General features: G+C 40.4%; 1 protein-coding gene across 14 annotated transcripts in view; it reads right to left on the bottom strand.

Annotated features, from left to right (window-relative positions):
• Positions 1-23,667, bottom strand: part of RGS6 (regulator of G protein signaling 6) — a 673,554-nt gene that overhangs the window by 340,299 nt on the left and 309,588 nt on the right. The gene's annotated exons all lie outside the window — the stretch shown is intronic.

Below are 23,667 nucleotides of genomic sequence, written 5' to 3'. Positions count from 1 at the left end.
CTAAGAAGAAAAGGATTAATAAAGGATGTTAGGTGGGTCACAGATATTTTTCAAATGGTAACATTTAGTACTAGTGAAGAAAAATGAGTGTGCACACACAACTGCTGATGGGAATATAATTTGCTTCAAGCTTTTAGGAAAGTGATAAAGTGATACTAATAACATGAAAACGGAACATACACTTTGACCTATACCATATCTGCAAATCTATCTACCTGATATAAAAACATTGTTTGTAATGGCAACAAAATAAAACATGTATAACAACAGGACAACAGGAAACTTCCTGAATGTTCACCGATGGGAAAATTATTGAATATTTTGATATATTCATATTATGGAAAATTACACAGCAGTTTTAAACAAAAAAATACAAACAGACACACACACATGATATGTACCATACTTAATCTTTGAAAGTTCTTTTCAACTTTCCCTTATAGCAATTGTTGGCTATCATGCCAGTATTTAGCCTTATAAGGGGTTCGCCACCTGCTTTGGGCTAGATTCCAAAGCAACCTGTCATGTGTATGTATTTATTTCTTTATACATTTTTTTTTTCAATCTGGAAGATTTTCCATTATGACTTGAGAAAAATAATGTATATAATATATAGCCCAGTTTTATTAAAAAAAAACAACAACCCAGTAATAACAACAAAATCCTCTTAACTATATATCTTAACAATATACATCTTTGTATGAGTTGGAGAATGGGGGTGGAAGGATGTTTTTCAGGCTACCAGTAGTGTTACCTCAATGTAGAAAAAACATAAAGGTCAGGTAAGAGTGACTTTCCTTTTAATCATCTTTGTAATTATTAGCTACCATAAGCACATATTATTTTTATTATTTTTTTCATTATAAAGAAACAATAGCAAGAAAATCCAACTGCCTATAAATATGCAAAATGCAGATTCTTTGACCCCAGCCCACATGTTTTCTGTAGTTGTGCAGTGAAGCCCAGGAATCTGCACCTCAGGAGTTTCTGAGGCTGATGGTCTTCTCACCACATTGTGAGAAATCTAGCTCTGGGCTACGTCATGCTTCTACTCCACACAGTCTTCCTGTGGGAATACAACTGATGGGGTTGTTACAGATAAAATGTAACCATCAACCAGCTCTGCTTCGATGAGTTCACTCCCGTATCACCTTGACTAGAGTTTTGAGGGTTCTCAAACTCCTCAACCATGCACTGATTGACAATCTGTTACTTTACCACCACAGATGGCTAATGGCTCCTACTGTCTGTGGATTTTATCTCATTTAACCCTCGGGGGCACCTTGATTTTCCTTATTTTCAAGCTATTCGGGGAAGAAGTCTGTTGTTGGCCCCATGAACAAACAACGTTGTCATTTCCTTACAAGGTTCTTATTAGGAAAACCCATTACCATAAAAAGAAACCCATACTCAGAGTGTGCTTCTGTATTTTTCCATTGTTGAAGGGAGGACTTGGATATCTTTACCACGAAGTGAAGTTTTTTTTTTCATTCATTCCTATATTTGTAAATGTTTCTTTCCTCCAAATACAAATAGATTGTCAGTCTATGTAATTATCAAAGAGAATTATGACCTTGTTTGTCCAAAGTAAAATCTATTTGTCTCATGAAAGGTATAGGAATACCTGGGTGGTACAAGCGGTTAACACACTTGGCTGGTAACCAAAAGGTAGGAGATTTGAGTCCACCCAGATGTGCCTGAAAGAAAGGCCTGGCAATCTATTTCAGAAAAATCAGTCATTGAATACCCTATGAAGTACAGTTCTACTTCTACACTCATGGGGTTACCATGAGTCAGAATCAAACGGATTTAGTTTGGTTTTCATGAAAGGTATAGAAAGAGGAAAGCAGAGAGGAAAAGCAAGAGCTAAAACAACAACCAGAGAGAGAGTGCTCCTCAGTGTTTTTCACGCCTGATTAGCTCTTCAGTATTATTTCTCCAAGTTCATTATTTCACCAGAATGACCTGTCCCCAGTCAGCAAGTATCATTTTGAACTTACTTTATTTACCATTTCTTTAGCACCAAAGCTGTGAGACTTGACCTGCAATTTAATGTGCAAGTGTTTGTATTTCCCTTTATGTGTTAGTGAAATGATTTTTACATTTTAAATTTAAAGAAGCTGGAACAAAACTTACCCTATATGGTAGGATTCTGCCCTCCTTTCAATGACAAGTTTGATAACTCCTGGACTTGAGCTATGTCTTAACATTTGTCTTGCTGTCCCCACAGTGAATATTAGCAAGAATTAAGATAAATGGCAAAAACTTCCTGCTTTAGAATACATCTGTGGTCTCTTTATTATATACATGACATATTTGTATTTATACACAGTATAATCTGAGAGCTAAAATATTGGACAACATTCAACGAGGTTGTTTAAACAAAAGGAAGTGCCTTGCTCTGGGTGACACACGTATCTCACTGAGGCTTTGAGGACATCACTCAATCTCTCTGAAATGAAAATATTGCCTGTATGGAAAAAACGACATTTGTAGTCTGTGTTGTTCTCAAAAAAAGAATTAGTCTGCAATGGATAAGCCAAAACTTACAAGTATGCTCACTTTTGGTCACGAGATCTTTGAATGACAGATAACGGAATGGACGTCGGGTGGAACACAATACTTCAGTATCAAAGATACTTCCTATCTTCCGGAACCTCTGGGACATCTCCAGAAGATCTGGAAGTTGAGGTAGGATCACACACATTCTGTCTCTTTCTACTCCCACCTCTGTCACCAAAGAGGTGACCCAACCCCAAAGAGATGATGGACTACAGATCATGCCTCTGATTGGCTGACTGGTCATAAGTCAGAAATGATCTCCTAGGCTTTGAACACCCATGTGGTTGGCATCTGAATATAAGGGCAGAAGAGAAAAGGAAGAAGAGTGGCTATCAGCCCCTGGTGTTCAAAATGGCAATGGGAACAACAAGTTACAGAGTCCGAGAGTGAAATAAAAAACAAAGTTGGAACTGTTCTCCGGTATTCCTCACCCGAAACTCATTACAGGCAGGACTTCCTGGTGTACTAGTGAGATCCCTAGACTAGAAAATAGAAGAACTGAGTTCTAATCCTGGCTCTGTCACTCACAAGTTGGATGACTTCCTGCAAATCATAATCTATCAAATCTCATTTTCCTCGTCTGTAAAACGGGAATAGTTTCTGTATCACACTTCTGTGAAGTATCATGTCAGGACAGTTTTCTTCTATCCTTACCTCCTTCCTTCCTTACCTTCTTTCTGATAAAGGACTGTACGTACATGGTCTTCCAGATATTATAGACATAACTAAGTGGTTACACTATCAATTGCTATTTTAAATTTTTTCCCTACTAACATTTGCATGTAGTCAGAAGTAAAAATAAAATGGCAGCACAAGCCAAGCCTTTCTGAGAGTTAGCTCACATTATCTGATTCCCGTAGCTAATTTCTAAATGTAAGAGTTTATATTATATACAAACTAAATGGAAACTGTGAACTATAGGATTGTTTCCTTTTTAAACAGTGTTATTTTTTTTTTTTTTCCTGGCCAAGTTGAAAGGTCCCCGTTCTAACCTACCCAAATGAGCTCAACAAAGAAAAGCTGCTGTATCCCAAGAAGAAATTGGCTCCAGTGTTGATGCCAGGTCAGCCAACGCCTCACACACAACTACTTCTTCAGCACAATGCAATCATTTATATAGTCTTAAGCATGAGGCTAGCTCATCGAGAAAAGATCACCTTCAATACATTCACTATCAAACAACATACAGAATGTAGTAAAGAAAAATTTTCCTTTATACCAAAAACTGCTAGTAATTACAATTAAGCCCTCATCTACCTGGAACCATTTGCTATCTCTAGATCTATCTTAGGCAGCTACAGCTTCCAATGTACCACAGTTTCGGTAATAATCTAAAAGTCTGCCCTTACACATTACTCAAGATGCTATTAATGAGAACTTGATGATAAGGCATATGTCTTTGGGAAGAGAGGCCTATTTTCCCATTAGACAGTACTGTTGCCTGGTGTGCATCGTAGCACCCTCTGGCCGGCCTGCAGGACAACACGATAGAGGGCAGTTACAGACAGGAAAGAGAAGAGGAAGTGACTTACATAGTATGCAGTGTGGCTTCTGGGCATCTCTCTTGACCCATTTCAGAAGCTCTTGGGGGCAACACCAAATAGGTATTCATAGAAAGTCTAGAGAGGACAAACCAGCCATTTTATAGTTTTCAAAGGGGAATGCATACTAAGAATTGGTGAAGCAGCCCAAAAGTATGGCTCATCCCCTCCAGGGAACAACAGTCTTACCAGCACTTTTGATACTTCACAGGTAAACCCCTAGGATTAAATTAACACAACCAAAAAAAAAAAAAAAAACCCATTGCTATGGAGTCAATTCTGACTCACAGTGACCCTATAGGACAGAGTAGAACTGTCCCATATCCTTTCCGAGGAGCAGCTGGTGGGTTCAAAATGCTGATCTTTTGGTTAGCAGCCAAGCTCTTAACCACTGTACCACCAGGGCTCCTTCAGGATTAACACAAGAAACTGTAAAATAAGCCAGGGGAAAGCTTGCCTCTAGCTTTGGTCTCCTCTCCCTCTACCTCATCCTACCTTACTCATTTACCAAGGAAACAGGATGCAAATAGCTTACAGGCCTGATAGGTGGGGCTTTTGAAGGGGATGAAAAGGACAACCTCCTGAGTACAGCACCTCCTGTGGAGGCTTGTGCTCTCTCCTCTCAGGACGTGATGAAAACACATCAGGATGACTTCCCGTTCCTCTCTTTACGTGCAAGATACCAACTGACATCCTTTACCATAAAACTCACTACTGTCGAGTCGATTCTGACCCATAGCGGCCCTAAGGACAGAGTAGAACTGCCCCACAGGGTTCCCAAGGCTCTAAGTCTTTACAGAAGCAGTTTGCCACACCTTTCTCCCATGGAGCTACTGGTGGGTTCGAACTGCTGACCTTTCCGTTAACAGCTGAGCTCTGAACCACTGTGCCACAGAGGCTCAACCTACTATACGGGAAGTTGAATTCTTTCACTCTTTCAGGACCCTAAAAAAGGGGCTATTTTGTAGGTTTGTGTCCAATAAAAGGACTAGAGAATCACTCCTAGAGGGGATGTACTTTTGGGGCTTTTCTTGTGTCTTCCAAAATTAAGGATGGTGACAAATATACACTGGGAAATAAATATTGATTAAGCATAAAGGGGAAAGATGTCACAGAAACTGAGAACACAAAAGTGTAATAATTAAATCACTGATGTTTCACTGGAGAATTTCCAAACGTAACATTCCTGCCAATTTTTTGAAAAACTCAACCATATTCAGCTACTCACAGAAATCTATTCACAGCTCCCACAGACAGAAACACTAACCTCATGGACCCACATAAATCAGAGCATGCCAGCTTTCCCATTACCCTCCTCTTTGATGAAACTCTTGGTGGCTAACAGAAGCAATCAGCAAGGTCAGCTTGGCTGAAGTGAATCTTTGATTCGGCTAAGTTATCAATGTAAATACGGAGACTTGACAGCTAATCATGAGTATTTAGCATAATTAGCATTGCCAAGACCCCAAAGCATTGCTTTAGGAATTTCAGGCTTTAGGAGTTTTGGTGGGGAGTCTCCCTAATGGACACAAAGAGAACGGCGTGTAATGAAGGAGTCATTGGCCACACTATTTTTATTTGGTTTTTATAATTCTGGTCTTTCTCAGGCACACCAAGATCTATGGCTCTGGATGTGCTTCCCCAGGTAATGAACTGGTTCCACAGTAGTTTCTTTGGTGGCAGTTTTCAACACTTGGAAGTCCAACCTGAGATAAAGCCTAGCTGCCTGACCACACCACCTCTTTCAGGGCATGGCACCTGTAATGACTTTATTGACCATGTCTAGCTTTTATTTTAGTATCATACAGCCTCACGGCCAGCTCCTTTCTTTATTCTCCAAAGCTTGATGAGACATTTAATGTCACTCTAAATTCCTATGGACGGAGCAAATTGTATCTCAGCCCTTTTCTTTTCAAACTCCAACCAAAAACCAAAACCAAACCCAGTGCCATCGAGTCGATTCCGACTCATAGCAACCCTATATGACAGAGTAGGACTGCCCCATAGAGTTTCCAAGGAGCGCCTGGCAGATTTGAACTGCCGACCCTTTGGTTAGCTGCCGTAGCACTTAACCACTATGTCACCAGGGTTTCCTTTAAACTCCAAGGCAGGCTAAATTCAGAGCCTAAATAAGATCTTTTCCAGGTGAACCTTGTATTTCAGGTCCATTCTAAGATGGTTCTTGGATTTGAGTCATTGTGGATCTTAGGAAATTGACATTATGGGTCTCAGGAAATTGTATTATGGGAGTCTCCAGGTGGCACGAACAGTTAAGTGCTTGACTATTAATTGAAAGGTTGGAGGTTCGAACCTACCCAGAGGTACCTCAGAAGAAAGTCCCAGCCATCTGCTTCTGAAAAGTCAGAGCCTGAAAAATCCTATGGAACACAGTTCTACTCTGCAACACATATGGTCATCATGAGTCGGAACTGACTTGAGGGCAACTGGTCTGATTAATGTGTTATGGAGTCCCTGGTGGTGCAAATAGTTAACACGCTCAGCTGCTAACTGAAAGGTTGGACGTTCGAGTCCACCAAGAGGCACCTAAGAAAAAGTGCCTGGCAATCTGGTTCCAAAAAGTAGCCATTAAAAACCCTATCGAGACTTCTAAGTCAATTGGCAAAATAATGCTATTATGAAAACATTCTGCATCCCACTTTGAAATGTGGCATCTGGGGTCTTAAATGCTAACAAGTGGCCATCTAAGATGCATCAATTGGTCTCAACCCACATGGATCAAAGGAAAATGAAGAACACCAAGGTCACACAATAACTATGAGCCCAAGAGACAGAAAGGGCCACATGAACCAGAGACTTACATCATCCTGAGACCAGAAGAACTAGATAGTGCCCGGCCACAACCGATGACTGCCCTGACACAGGGAGCACAACAGAGAACCCCTGAGGGAGCAGGAGATCAGTGGGATGCAGACCCCAAATTCTCAAAAACAGACCAGACTTAATGGTCTGACTGAAACTAGAGGAATCCCGGTGGTCATGGTCCCCAAACCTTCTGTTGGCCCAGGACAGGAACCATTCCCAAAGACAACTCATCAGACATGGAAGGGACTGGACAATGGGTAGGAGAGAGATGCTCATGAAGAGTGAGCTACTTGTATCAGGTGGACACTTGAGACTGTGTTGGCATCTCCTGTCTGGAGGGGAGATGGGAGGGTAGAGAGGGTTAGAAACTGACAAAATTGTCACGAAAGGAGAGACTGGAAGGGCTGACTCATTAGGGGGAGAGTAAGTGGGAGTATGGAGTAAGGTGTATATAAGCTTATATGTGACAGACTGACTTGATTTGTAAACGTTCACTTAAAGCTCAATAAAAATTATTAAAAAAAAAAAAAAAACCCTATTGAGCACATTTCTACTCTGATACACATGGGGTCACCATGAGTCAGTCAACTAACTCATCAGCAACTGACAAAAAGAAAAAAACATGTATTATATCATCTCTCTTGGTTATTCAATCTGTTCTTTCCAGATGAATCTTTTCCATTGGCTTTCAAACATGTTTGAGTATCTCCCATTTAACATAAAGTACTTCCAAGTCATTATATTCCTATATTTCTCTAGTGACTGCCCTATCACTCTCTTCACAGCTAATCTGAAGTAGATGTCCCTACATACATCTTAATTTTCTTATCTCCCATTCACTCCCAACCTACTGATCTGACTTTCTAGTCCCATAACTTTCCTAAAGCAGTACTTGCTAAGGCCACTAACAGCCTTCAAGTCTCTAAGTCCAAAATATATTTTTCAATCCTCTTTATACTTAATATTTTATCAGCACTTGACATTTTTTACTACTTCCTTTTTGAAACTTTCCTTGGCTTCTGTGACACCTCAATATTCAGGTTTTCCTCTTATCTTTCTGACCATTAAAAGCCTTCAAGATATGTCCTCTAGATATCCTTTCTGAATAACTCCAGGCTTTGGCCAAGATTAGTGCCAATACCCTTCTCTGTTCCCATATATCTGAGTCTCTTTGATATGGTCAGTAATTTCCTAGGAATATGGGCTTACCATATTTATAAACAAAGAGTGAAAATCAGAGGGTTATGATTATGAGCGTGGATGAAAAATGTGAGATTGGCCATCTCTGATTGATTTTTTATATTAAGAACCTTGATAGGTGATACATACACATGAATGTTTACTAATTATTCCTCAGTAGTTAAGGAGCCCTTGTTTGGAAGCCTTCCCTTTAAAAGATGGTGAAAACAAATGCCTCTGCCCCCTGAAAAAAAAAAAACAGCAGGGGAAGGGCAGTTAATAATTTTGGAAGAATTCGAAGATGGAGTATCTGGGGATTCAAGACAGCACAGGATGGAGAAAGGAAAAAGCAGAAGTTCAAGTACATCAGTTCTAAAAGGGCATTCTACTGCTAAGGTTAGTTTTAGTTTCTAGATTATAGGATGTGAAAAGTTGGAAACTTCCCTCTCCCTCCCCGAAATTCTTGCTGAAACTGAGTTTAAACAAGATTGAATCTGTTATTAGGACAAAGCTCTGAAGTGACAAAGTCATTTCAATTTGTCAAGACTGAAGTGACCCAAATGGCATTCCTTTTTTCAAATGGCATCAAAATTATTTTCCACAAAAATTTTCCACTTAAATACACTCATGATATAGTAGCATGCCCTCCCCTAATTTAGACACAGCTTGGTGTTAAACTTTCAGCAAATTTGAAGATGGAATGAAAGTGCGTGGAATATGTGAGCAAGGTCCAGGGAGAAAATACGCAAGAAAGTTTCAGGCAATCCGAACTAGAAGACCGTCTCTGACAGTGAAGAGGCACTGGCGGTAGTCTGCCATTTCCCATCTTTCTCTGAATAACTTCCTTCTTCTGAGCTAAGAACGGTGTAGTCAATCTGCTCGTGACTTTCACCAAAGACCCACAGCCAGGCCAATCAAGTTCTCAAACACTTTTCTAGATGACTTTCTTTATCAAAATTCCCACTATCAAGGAAAAAAATGACCCAAGGATAACTCAACTTGATTACCACCTCCTTAAAGATGGAAGATCCACTGTGTCCTACAGGTCTTGGTATTTCTCAAAGAGTTTGTTCCATAGTGGGTGCTCATCACATATTTACTGAATAAATACAACGATGATCAGTTTTGATAATTCTGAAGTACCATTATACAGATAAATGATTAATAACCACATTTCATTGGTCAATATAGTTCTATAGATTTCTTTGTAAGAACTAATCACACAAAAAAGAGCTGGACCATACTACAATCTACATTTTTATGCACTAGGAAACCAATCTACAAACCAGCCATAGATGATGGACAAGCCTTACAATTGGGTGTTCTTACAATCGCATGCCCCCCGAGCCTAAGGGGAAGTCAGGGAACCAAGCACAACTAACTTTCTTAAGTGGAGGCTGTTCAGAGTTTCTCTCCAGGCCACCAGTTCCCAAACCTCAATGTCACCACCAAGTATAACTGCTGAGTTGAGACAATATCTGACAGCATAGAGAGGAGAGTGGATTCCCCGTGACCTTCAAATCAGCCTGCAGATAGACAACTGCATCACTTTCCCCATCTAATGAAGGGACTGGGTACAGACACATCACTTTCTGTAATCTTGATGGGACTTTGAATTTTAGTGTTTCACTACTGAAATAACATATTTTAATTATATCTTCATTTAAAAAGTAATAATAATAATAATTTATAAAACCCAGCATCTTGAACTCAAAGGACTCAAATGATTGCTTCCTCTTAAAAAATAGAAACTGTGCCCTTTTTATCTGTCTTTTTATTTTTCTTATTAGACACCTAAAGGTAATTCATATTTGTGCTTATTATACTGATAGCTAAATCACTTATTTGAAAGTGAAGCAACAGACATATCAGAAAGCAGGAAAGAGAAAGAGTAATTAAGCATCCGGATTAAATGACATAATGTGATGTATTATACATATTAAGAAAAAAAATATTACCTAGTTCATAACAGACACTCAATAATGTTAATTTCTTCCTCCTATTCTTTCTCAGGCCCAGATAAGCCAGCAGCATTGAATAAGTTATGTTGAAAAACACTGAAAATAGTCTCTGAGGTATTTTACTCATTCAACAATAACTTGGCATCCAATGTAGGTTAAGCACTGTACTGAGAGCTGGAGATACAAAGGTGAACGTGACTCAGACCCTAAAGTCTAATGGGAGGAGAGACCAGGAGATACGAGATACATCTCTAAAAACTCTGGGTTGCAAGTGACAGCACACCCAAACATAAGTGGTTTAAGCAAAAGGGAATTGATTGGCTCGAATAACTGAGGAGTTTAGAAGAGCTGGTCAGGTATGACTTCATGAAAGGGCACACAAAGTGTCACCAAGATGTGATTTCTCTCTCTTTGCTCCACTCTGTTTGCTTCTAAATTGGCTCCATGCTCAGAGGGCTCCCACCTGTAATCTCTTGGCTACAGCAGCAATAAGCCTGGCATACATTTTGCTCAAGTCTAGAAGAAAAAGAGAGGACTTCTCTTCCTTCAAAAATAAAGCCTTCATAGTGACTCTCATTGGCTCAGATTGGGTCATGGAACCAATCATAGAATCTAGGGGGATTGGATTAACTGATCACTTTAATTCCATCAGGGTCTACTTTCTAGAGCAGAAGGTGGAACTAATTGAAACCAAACCGCATGGACTGAGATTAAAAGAGGCACCTGTAGGTGGACTCTGAACTTCCAGCTTTTCAGTTAGCAGCCAGTTGTACTGTTTTCACCACCTAGGTACAACTGCAGTAGCAAGCTGATGTATCAGGCACTTCTAAGCACACTGAGCTATGCTCATTTTCTTCCTCCCAATAACAACACTATGAAGTAGGTACCATTATTATCTTATCAATAAATGATGAGCCTGAAGCATCGAGAACTTAATAACCTTGCTCAAGATCTCCTGCACACGATGAATCATTTTGCCAGGAAAAAGGTGAATGCCTGTTAGATGGCAAAAACAAGAGATGTCCAGGATTAAGGGTAAGCCCCCACCACCCATCTGTCAGTTTGTTATGCCACGGTGGTTCGCGTGGTGCTATGATGCTGGAAGCTATGCCACTGGTATTTTGAATACCAGCAGGGTCACTCATGGTGGGCAGGTTTCATTGGAGCTTCTAGACTAAGACAGACTAGGATGATCTTCTGAAAATTAGCCAGTGAAAACCTTATGGATCACAACAGAAGACTGTTCCCTATAGGGTTGCAAGATGAGCCTCCTAGGTTGGAAGGCATTACACAATAGCTTCAACAATGGACTCAAACATATCAATGTTCAGGAAGATGGCACGGAACTGAGCAGTGTTTTGTTCTATTATACATAAGGTTACCGTGAGTTGGAGCTGACTTGATGAAAACTAACAACAACAACAAGGATAAACCCAGGGTTCTATGGGAGTCAGAGAAGTAGCTGAATCAGGAATGAAGTAACTGAAGATGAAACCAGAAGGAAGAGTTAGAGAAAGCCAGGCTGGGTGAGAGGTTGACAGGAGATGGAAGTAAAGGTTTTGGCTAAAGATGTACTGGAGGGCAAACATGAGCCAGAACATGAAGGGGCCTGTAACCCATACAGGGAATGTAGAATTTTATTTTGAGGGCCATGGGCAGACATGGCAAGTTTTATTCAAGACATTGACGGAGCTTAGGTGCAGAGAATGGACCTTGTGCATATAGGAATGGGCAAGACTGAATGCAAAAATCCAGGTTACAATTCTGACAGAGTTTACCTTTCCCCATTTCTAATTCCTAGTTTCCAACAATTTCATGCACCTAAAAACTATAATATTAAAACCATTAAAATACCATAATTGAGTATCTACTGACATATAAATGTATTCATTATATAATTCTGAATGGCACAATCACATCATATATTGTAAAGAAAAGAAATATGTTACCGAACAGTCTGTAGGTAATAGTTACCTTAAAAAAGCCATGTGTAGAAAAAGGTATGGCAGATTAATGGTAATTGTATCTGGGCAAAACAGTTATAGGTTTTTTTTTTTCCTTTGCTTAAAAAATAAACATACGCTGCTTCTGTAATAAGTTAAAACGTAGATTTTGTTTCATAAAAGTTACAAAAGCAACGTATGCTAATTATAAAAATATGCAAACCACATGCAAGTATATACAGCAAAGGGGGAAGGAACTCCTCTCTCCCCCAGCAAATTCTATTCCTTTCGCAAAAGGAAGAGTAACCACTATTAACAGTTGGTGTACCCTTCCAAACAAATCTATGTAGGTGTACATTAATATTTATATACATAAGATTAGGTTTCCCTAGGTGGTGCAAATGGTTAAGTGCTGGGCTACTAATTGGAAGGTTGGTGGTTTGAACCCACCCAGAGGCACCTTGGAAGACAGGCCTATTGATTTGCTTCCAAAAGGTCACTGCATTTCTACCCTGAAACACATGGGGTTGCCATGAGTCAGAATTTACTCCATGGCAGTTCAGTTTGGTTTAGTGCATATTAGACTATACACGTATTAGATCCCTAGGGCTGCTGTAACAAATTAGCATAAACCTGGTGGCTTTAAGCAACAGCGATTTATTCTGTCACAGTTCTGGAGGCCAGAAGTCCAAAATAAACATGTTAGAAGACTGGTTCCTTCTGAGGGCTCTAAGGGAGAAGCTGTCCCATGCCTCACTATTAGCTTCTGATGGTTGCCAACAACCCCTGGTGCTCCTTGGCTTATCAACACATCACTCCAATCTGTGCCTGTCTTCACATTGCCTTCTTCTGTATGTGTGTGTGTCTGTGTCTTCACATGGCTTCCTTGTAAAGATACGAGTTATTGGATTTAGGGCCCACCCTAACCCACTGTGGCCTCATCTTAACTATTTATATCTGCAAAGACTCTAATTCCAAATAAGCTCACATTCTGAGGTTCCAGGTGGACAGGAATTTTGGGGGGATACTATTCAACCCAGTACCTATATATAACATTATATGTATTTTTGGGAGAGAGTCGATTTCCTACAAAAGGGATCATGCTGAAGTATACTGTATAACAACGTATCTATTTTTCCACGTAAGTACATATAGATCTGCTTCATTATTTTGACTTCTGTACTATAAAGACATTCTAATTCATTTACTTGCTCTATTATTTACAAATATTTAAGTTGTTTCCAACGTTTTCTTTTTTAAAATTTTTTATTGTGCTTTAAGTGAAAGTTTACAAATCAAGTCAGTCTCTCATACAAAAATTTATATACACCTTGCTATATACTCCTAGTTGCTCTCCCCCTAATGAGACAGCACACTCCTTCCCTCCACTCTTTATTTTTGTGTCCATTCGGCCAGGTTCTGACCCCCTCTGCCCTCTCATCTCCCCTCAGACAGAAGCTGCCCACATAGTCTCATGTGTCTACTTGAGCCAAGAAGCTCACTCCTCACCAGTATCATTTTCTATCCCATAGTCCAGGCCAATCCCTGTCTGAAGAGTTGGCTTTGGGAATGGTTCCTGTTTTGGGCTAACAGAAGGCCTGGGGACCATGACCTCCGGGGTCCTTCTAGTCTCAGTCAGACCATTAAGTCTGGTCTTTTTACAAGAATTTGAAGTTTGCATCCCACTGCTCTCCTGCTCCCCTCAGGGGTTCTCTGTTGTGTTCCCTGTCAGGGAAGTCATTGGTTGTAGCCGGGCTCCATCTAGTTCTTCTGGTGTCAGGCTGATGTAGTCTGGTTTATGTGGCCCTTTCTGTCTCTTGGGCTTATAATTACCTTGTGTCTTAGGTGTTCTTCATTCTCCTTTGCTCTAGATAGGTTGAGACCAATTGATGCATCTTAGATGGCCGCTTGCTAGCGTTTAAGACCCAGATGCCACTCTCCAAAGTGGGATGCAGAATGTTTTCTTAATAGATTTTATTATGCCAATTGACTTAGGTGTCCCCTGAAACCATGGTTCCCAAACCCCTGCCACGCTGGCCTTTGAGGGGTACAGCTTATTCAGGAAACTTCTTTGCTTTTGGTTTAGTGCGGTTGTGCTGACATCTCCTGTATTGTGTGTTGTCTTTCCCTTCACCTAAAATAGTTCTTATCTACTATCTAATTCGTGAAGACCCCTTTCCCTCCTGCCCTCCCCACTCTCTGTTTTCTTATTACACACAGAACTGCAATGAAACTCCTGGTACACGTACTCCCTTATATGTGTTCAAGGATGATTTAAGATTAATTTCTAGAAGTAGGCTTGCTGGGCCACAGGGTATGTACATTTTAAATTCTGATAGTTACTGCCTTCCCAGAGCCTCTTCTAATTTATGCTCTCAGCAGCCAACTGCCTATGACTGTTGTACCATATTCTTATCAACTCTAGAAATTATTAATTGACTGTTTTGTCGTTGGACAGGAAAACAGTATTTCATTCCACAGAACACACTTTGGGAAAGACTGTTCCATAATTATTTTTGTTTTCCGAGCATTAGCCAGTATGTAAATGATAATTTTATTTCAAATGTTTTTAATAGTCTTTCCAAAATACTTATTCACTGGAAAATTTGGTACAGAATATTAATTCGCTCCATTGACTTAAATGCACAATCATCTGAATTAGTTTTCAGCTGATTAATTAAGGATCTAACTTGATAGTGTCCTGGAGGACTATGGAAGTGTAAAGCTGTGGCTGGAATATATGGGACCCCAGAAACTGGTGTCTAGAATGAAACCCTGATCTGTTTAGGACTGACCTGTGAGATCGAACAAGGACAGAAATATACAATGCCATTTTGGAATATTTGAAAGAATGGCTTCAAAAGAAGTCTGCTTGTTCATTGTGCGTGATTCCGTGCGCAGGCTCCAGAAGAACTGACTGCTTTTTTCTCACTGCACAGAACAGCTCACTAGGAAAGGATGAGATGCACTGAAGAGATTGCTGGGATGAATGGGAGAAAGAGAATGAACCACAATGGGAATGAGGATAGCATCTCGGTGGAGAATATGAGTGAGTGAGGAAGGAGATGGGCCAATGCCTAGAGACGGTGCCATGAGAACATATGAGCTAAACATTGTCCAAGGAAGGCTCCTCCTTTCTTAAAGGAAACTCTGTTCTGTATGAAGATTATCCTATGAAGACAACTAAGGGATCACAGTCTGATCTCTTCCACTCTACCTCAGCCTGTCCTCTCATCTATTTGTGTTGTCAGTGGCTGAACCATGGGTGGGGAATCTTAAAGGCTGTACAGGAAGACATGTTCTGGAGTTCAAGGTAGCCAAGATTCTCACCTCAGGGTCCTCCATTTTACCCACACTTATGAGTATAGAGTTTGGTGGTGACTCCCTGGATATGAGACTAGTTCTATGAGATAGTTATTATTATCCCTGTTTACAAATTAGGAAACTGAGGCTTAGTGAGGTTAAGTAGCCCACCTACAGGTCACACAGCTTCTATGGTAGGCAGCCTCTAAGGTGGTCCTTAGAGCCATCCCCACCTTTTAGGACTTGCACCCTGTATAATCTCCTCCCCTTAATTGTGGGCTGGATTTAGTAACTGGTTTCTAAGGAATAGAACTCAAGGAAGTGATAACATGTCACTTCCAAGATTAGGTTATAAAAACACCACAGCTTCCAACTTGGGACTCTCTGGGATTCTCCTCACTGGTGGAAGCCAGCTGCCATGTTGTAAGCAGTCCTTCAGAGAGGCTCATGTGGCTAGGAACTGTTGTCTCCAGCCAACAGCCAGCAAGGACCTGAAGCCTGTCAACAGCCATGTGAGTGAGATTGGGAGTGGGTCTCCCTCACCACTGGGCCTTAAGATAACTGTGTTCTCAACCAGCATCTTGACTGCACCTTACAAGCGACTCTGAGCCAGAGGTACCCGGCTAAGCCACATCTGGATTCCTTACCTACAGAAAAAGTAGATAATAGCTTAAACTGCTAATTTGAAGGTGATTTATTATGTAGCGAAAGATAACCAATAAAGCTATTAACTGCCAAAACTAGCATTTAAACCTAATTTGGCCTGTTTAAGGAGTCTGAGGTCTTAATCATTCATTAATTTATTCATTCACTCACATATGTGTCTTTAGTGCCTAAGTATAAGGTAGACACTATGCTAACGACAGTGAAGATAGTGATGTATTAACATACAATTTGCTCTGAACAAATGAGCACCACACATGGCCACCTGGTGAATGTGCTTCGTTAAGGGAAAATTGTGTTGGTAATAACCTGTCTTTGCTATTCAGTTGTTGGCTACCTCAGGGTACCATTTCCCTGTAAAAGCTTACTACAGCTAACCTAACGCTCAGGTGGTGAGCAATGCCAGTGTAATCAGGAGTGGACCAAGTTGGTTAAGAAAACTCTAGTATCTTAAATTATACGGTTACTCCCGACACAATTTCCTTTTTTTTTTTTTTTAGTAAAGCACATTTGGTGGTAAATATCTCCTTTTAGGAACTTTCCCTTAATTATACAACACCTCCCTTGCCCTTTGATGACTTCCCTAGACATGTCTAAGTAGGAAGCCATCACCAGTCCTGCCAAATGTCCCCAAAGCATTTGACTCTGCTGTGTTCTGTGGTCTTAGGTGGTTCCATAAATAAATCAACCACATTGAGAGACTTCTTGTTAAAAGTTGGGATACCCCTGAATACTTAGGGCTTTTGAGGTGAGGGAAGCACAGACTCTGATCTTTACAGCAAGCTCAGGATAAGGTGCACTGGACCCTATGATCACTGAGAAGATGACCTGCAGCATTTCCAGAGGAACCATGTCCTCACCCTCCCTCTTTGGGCAATCCCTTCCTCCTGGTCTCCCTCATATCATGTGAGTTGGTCAAATCTTTAAGCGGAGACCAAGTTTTTATTCCCCAAGTAATGATAAAAAGCTTCAAGTGCAAATAGCCTTGGAAGAAGTAAGAAGTGAACAAACTAAAATAAAGGGAGATGGGAAGTGAGATATCAGAGGCTTTGCTGCTATGGCTAAGAGGGAGGAAAAGGTCACCAAGTTCCAAAAATGGTGCAGGAAGGAGATGTTGAGGGAGGAAGACTTAGAAAGAGAGAGCTTAAAAATGAAAACACAGTGTTCAATTCATAGCCCAGCCTAAAGCCAGCTCTGCCAGGTAGGTGTCTACGGATAAGCAGTCTCTCACCAGCCTCCAATTTCCTATTTTAAGAAAGTAGCAATTGATGTTGAGAATAGACTAAATTCCCCATGTTGAGAATAGACTAAATTCCCTATTAGAGACATCAAAGAATCTTACACAAAGCAGCAACTGGCTAGAATTCCCTAATTATCCTAACAGGACAGATTAAGTAAATCACTTTAGAGAATCGAAAAAATGAAATATAGATAAGCTGAAAGCTCAGTGCAGAAACAATTATATTTAGACTATGTACACCAGGGATCTGTCCATCACTTATCTGTCAGTTTGTTGTACTATGGTGGCTTGCATGTTTCTGTGATGCTGGAATCTATACCACTGTTATTCAAATACCAGCAGGATCACCCAAGGTGAACAGGTTTTAGCGGAGTTTCCAGACTAAGACAGATTGGGAAGAAAGATCTGGCAATCTATTTCTGAAAAAACTGGCCAGTGAAAACCTTATGGACAGCAGTGGAACATTACCTGATATGGTGCTGGAAGATGAGATCCTCAGGTCGGAAGGCACCAAAAGACGACTGGGGAAGAGCTGCCTCCTCAAAGTAGAGTTGATCTTAATGACATGGATGGAATAAAGCTTTTGGGACCTTCATTTGCTGATGTGACATGACTCAAGATGAAAAAAACCACTGCAAACATCTATTAACAATTGGAGCATGGAATGTACAAAGTGTGAATCCAGGAAAACTGGAAGTTGTCAAAAATGAAACGGAATGCTTGAAGATTATATCCTAGACATTAGAGAACTGAAACAGACTGGTATTGGCCATTTTGAATCAGACAATAATATAGCTTACTATGCTGGGGAAAGACAAATTGAAGAAGAATGGCATTGCATTCATTGGCAAAAAGAACATTTCGAGATCTATCCTGAAGTATCCACCAGGTGCTCCTTGGAAACTCTATGGGGCAGTTCCATCTGTCCTGTAGGGTCACTATGAGTCGGAATCAACTAGACAGCAACAAGTTTTGTTGTTTTATCCTGAACTCTTTCAGTGATAGGATAATACCCATATGCCTGCAAGGAAGACCAGTTAATATGACTGTTATCCAAATTTATGCACCAACTACTAATGCCAAAGATGAAGAAATTGAAGATTTTAACCAACTTTTGCAGTCTGAAATTGATCAAACATGCAATCAAGATGCATTGATAATTACTGGCAATTGGAATGTGAAAGCTGGAAAAAAAAGAAGGATTGGTAGTTGGAAAATATGGCTTTGGTCATAGAAACGATGCTGGAGATTGTGTGACAGAATTTTGCAAGAGCCGCAACTTATTCACTGGAAATACCTTTTTTCAACAGCATAAATGGTAACTATACATGTGGACATCGCTAGATGGAATACACAGGAATCAAATTGATCACATCTATGGAAAGAGATGATGGAGAAGCTCAATATCATCAGTCAGAACAAGGCCAGGGTTTGACTTCGAATCAGACCATCAATTGTTCATACACAAGTTCAAGTTGAAGCTGAAGAAAATCAAGAAGAGTCCACATGAATCAAAGTATGACCTGTAGTATATCTGATCTGAATTTAGAGGCCAGCTCAAGAACAGATTTGAACACTAACGACCAGACATGTTGTGGGATGACATCAAGGACATCATACATGAAGAAAGCAAAAGGTCATTAAAAAGGCAGAAAAAAAAGAATGTCAGAAAAGACTGTAAAACTTGCTCTTGAATGTAGAATAGCTTAAGTAAATAGAAGAAATAATGAAATAAAAGAGCTGAACAGATTTCAAAAGGCAGCTCGAGAAGACAAAGCAAAGTATTAAAAAGAAATATGCAAAGACCTGAGTTAGGAAATCAAAACAGAAGAACGCTCTCAGCATTTCTCAAGCTGAAAAAACTGAAGAAAAAATTCAAGCCTTACATTGCAATATTAAAGGATTCTATGGGCAAAAAATTGAATGACGCAGGAAGGAACACACAGAGTCACTGTACCGGAAAGAATTGGTCAATGTTCAACCATTCCATGAGGTAGCATATGATCAAGAGCCAATGGTATTGAAGGAAGTAGCCCAAGCTGCACTAAAGGCACTGGTGAAAAACAAGGCTCCAGGAATTGATGGAATACCAACTAAGAGGTTTCAACAAAGAATGCAATGCTGGTCGTGCTTACTCATTAAGAAATTTGGAAGCCAGGTACCTGGCCAACCAACTAGAAAATATCCATATTTGTGTCCATTCCAAAGAAAGGCAATCCAACAGAATGCAGAAAGTATCAAACGATATCATTAATATCACATGTAAGTAAAATTTTGCTGAAGATCATTCAAAAGTGCTTGCATTAGGACATTGGCAGAGAACTGCCAGAAATTCAAGACAGATTCAGAAGAGGATGTGGAATGAGGGATTGCTGATACCAGATGGATCTTGGCTGAAAGCAGAGAATACCAGAAAGACGGTTACCTGTGTTTAATTGAATACGCAAAGGCATTCGACTGTGTGGATCATACAAATTACGGTTAACATTGCGAAGAATGGGAATTTCAGACTTAACTGTGCTCATGCAGAACCTGTACATAGGCCAAGAGGCAGTTGTTCTAACAGAACAAGGGAAGGCTGTATGGTTTAAAATCAGGAAAGGTATGTGTCACAGTTGCATACTTCTACCATACTTACTCAGTCTGTATGCTCAGCAAATAATCCGAGAAGCTGGACTATATGAAAAAGAACGTGGTATCGCCATTGGAAGAGGACTCATTGATAACCTGTGATATGCAGATGACACAACCTTGTTTGCTGAAAGCGAAGAGGACTTGAAACACTTACTAATGAAGATCAAAGGCTACGTTTTTCAGTATGGATTACACTTCAATATAAAGAAAACAGAAATCCTCACAACTGGACCAATGAGCAACATCATGATAAACGGAGAAAAGATTGAAGTAGTCAAGGATTTTACTTGGATCCACAATCAACACGCACAGAAGCAACAGTCAAGAAATCAAAAAATGTATTGCATTAGATAAATCTACTACAAAAGACCTCTTCAAAGTGTAAAAAAGCAAAGATGTCACCTTTAGGACTAAGGTGAGCCTGACCGAAGCCATGATATTTTCAATCACCTCATATACATGTGAAAGCTGGACAGTAAATAAAGAAGACTGAAGAAAAATTGATGCCTTTGAATTATGGTGTTGGCAAAGAATACTGAATATACCATGAACTGCCAGAAGAACAAACAAATCTGTCTTGCAAAAAGTACGGCCAGAGTGCTCAGGAGGGACCAGTTCCTGGAGAAGGATATCAAGTTTGGTGAAGTAGAGGGTCAGTGAAAAAGAGGAAAACCCTCAACAAAATGAACTGACACAGTGGCTCCAACAAAGGGCTCAAACACAGCAACAATTGTGAGGATGGCGCAGGCCCAGGCAGTTTTTCGTTCTGTTGTACATAGGATTGCTATGAGTTGGAAATGAATCAAAAGCACCTAACAACAATAACACACCAGGGGTCGGCCAAAGGGTAAACATTTTAGGCTTTGTGGGCCAAAGGCTCTCTGTCCCAACTATTGGGCTCTGTCGTTGCAGTGCAAAAGCATCATGGACAATATGTAAACGAATGGATGTGGCTGTGTTCCAATAAAACTTTATTTACAAAAACAGACAGCTGGCAGAATTTGGCCTATGTTTCATAGTTTGCTGACCTCTGGCTTGTTGTTAGCGACCATAGAGTCAGCTCTGACTCATGTTGATTCCACACACAACAAAACGAAAGGCCGCTTGGTCATCTGCCACCCCATTATCAGTTGTGGATTGGACCATTGTGATCCATAGGCTTTCCATTGGCTGACTTTTTGGAAGTAGATCACCAGGCCTTTCTTCCTAGTTTGTATTGGTCTGGAAGCTTTGCTGAAACCTGTTCAGCATCATAGCAACATGTAAGCCTCCAGTGACGGATGGGTGGTGGCTGCATACGTGCACTGACCAGAAATTGAACCTGGGTTTCCAGCATGAAAGGCCAGAATTCTACGACTGAACCACCACTGTCCCGGACCCCTGGCTTACATCACTTTTAAGAGGAGATACACCTTCCCCACTGGGACTTTGTACCTCTTAACATTTTACACTGTTCTAAAGGATTAGGTTCTGAAGTATAGTCAGAATTACCTCTTACATTCTAGAATTTCATGTGGGAACAGCCACCTACTGAGGGAACAGCATAACACATCTCCCACACCAAGTTGGGTCTAAGTAACTCACTCACTGAGGGCAGAAGAGCTTATGCTCTGTAAATTATTTCTCATGCCAGTGGTTTCTCATAACTTAAATGCAAGTGTGACAGGAAGGCAGTGTACATAATAACCTTGAATAATGCATGAGTTCCTTTTAAAGGAAAGATAAATTCTCCTGGACCTTCAGCATTGTTTTAGATTATTTTTCATTGTGATGTTGTTTAAATATGTATAAAACTAATACAACTAGATGCAAAGTGCTTTTGCTTTAGCTCTTTTACAATTCTGAAACCGAAACAAACGTAAAAATTAAATGCAAAACCAGTCATAGTCAACTTGACTGCATTAATATAATGCAGCGGGTGACAGTGTTTTGCGAGGAGTTAAATCATTGCTTGCAGTGTGAAAATAGCATTAACTGCCACAGCCCCAAACCACTGCAAAACGTCACTGTGCCATCACTGGGCCTTTCCTTAGTGCAAAGGCACCATTTACAAACTCATTTTGTTTGTTTCTTCCCCTCATTGGCCAGGACAGTGTCATGGCCACCATAGAAACAAATGACAACCCTGAAATCGAGCGGCAGATGATCCAGGAGGTGTGCATATTCATAGTTTGCAAACAGAATTCACAGTCCCTGAGAATGCACCTGGGCACCCCAGTTTGAGAGCCACTGCTAGAGATGCTAGATTCTTTAAACCTACCTATACTTCTGAAGCCATTTCTGTTCTCCTATAAGCCTCTATGGTGTTTATTGTTTTCCACATTCAGGTGACACTGGGCATTTCCTGTCTAGTCCTGCTTTCCTTCTCTCTTTTCTATGAGCTTTGAATATACTTTGTCTTTCTACATGGATCACTGGTTCCTTCCGACTGGCTACCAAGGCAGGCAGACTGTTCTCTGAAGGCTTAGCTTCTAATCCTAGTTATAACTGTAGGACTTTAAGAAAATTCTTAGCCTCTGTGAGCCTCAGTTTCCCCCATCTGCAAATTGGGGAGCTGAACTCCAACATCCTTTCTAACATCTCTATTACTGTGAGCTAAATGAGGGGGAACTCAAACCAAGTATAATATCCTTGTTCATTATACTCAGAGACAAGTTCAGTCTCACTCATAGTAGGAACCCCACAAACATGTGTTTATTTAAAAGGAAATATCGGAACAATGAAAGATGACAACTAAAATGGACCCCAGAAACCATTTAATCTACTGTCAATATTTTATAAATTAATTTCTTTGAATGCCTCTTACGTCTGGGCCCTATACAAGATGTTGGAAGTACAATAGTAATCAAGACAAATACTTGCCCTTATGGAGCCCAAATCCCAGTGAAGGAGACTGAGATAAGTCAGGAAGCAATTACAAGATAATATAATAATAACATATAAAACACATAATAAGTATATATTATATACGTAATATATAATATATATACATATGTATATAATATACGTGTGTGTATATATATACATACACACACACACACACACATAATGACTAGTTTAGGAGTGTAGCTGGGGCACCTAACCCAGTCCTGGAGGATAAGGGAAGGCTTTTGGGAGAACATTACTCATCAGTGAGTCCTAAAGGACCTCAGTGCTATGGAGGCAGCAAGAGGTGGTGGGGAGTATGACCTTCTGGGGGCCCTGAGTTCCAGAGGACACCCCAACTCACCTCTAGCTGACAGCTGCCAAATGGGAATTTGGGCCCCAAGGTGCTACATCTTCTGATTTTTCAAGAGGGAGGGCATTTGGATTTTTAAATAAAATACTGATTTTAAAATGTTGGAGCTTAATTGAAAAATTTTTAAATACTATTAAATAAAGTGTTCATTCAGCCCATATGTCACGCTCTCAGAACCTTCTGGTCCTCACCCTCTGTTCTGCGGGGCGTTTTCTTCCTGCACTAGTGAAGTGTTCTGCCTGTGTGTCCATCAGAGGAAGGTGGAGCCATGGAGATCCAGGGCGCCTGCCCCAGAGAGGTATTTTTAATGAAGTCTCAGATAGGGATTCTGGCATGGGGATTTGAACTAAACAATCAGGGAGAGCTTAAAATTAGGGGACCTGGGGGTGGGGGGCTCTGAACATTTCTTCCAATTAAACAACGCTTTCTTTGGTTTTCATACTGCTCCAACATCAGGTCTGAACGAACCTCATGAACTCCAGCTATTTAGGTCTCTGGGGAATGTACAGACTTCAAAAGCATTTATGGAACTCGGTTTCAGTCTTCTCCCCTACAGTTAGCACTAAGCTGCTACATCGGT

The sequence above is a fragment of the Elephas maximus genome, chromosome 10 (assembly GCF_024166365.1).
Source record: "Elephas maximus indicus isolate mEleMax1 chromosome 10, mEleMax1 primary haplotype, whole genome shotgun sequence".
Taxonomy (NCBI): domain Eukaryota; kingdom Metazoa; phylum Chordata; class Mammalia; order Proboscidea; family Elephantidae; genus Elephas; species Elephas maximus.
The sequence above is the reverse complement of the archived record's forward strand: the minus strand, read 5'-3'. Positions and strand labels throughout refer to the sequence as shown.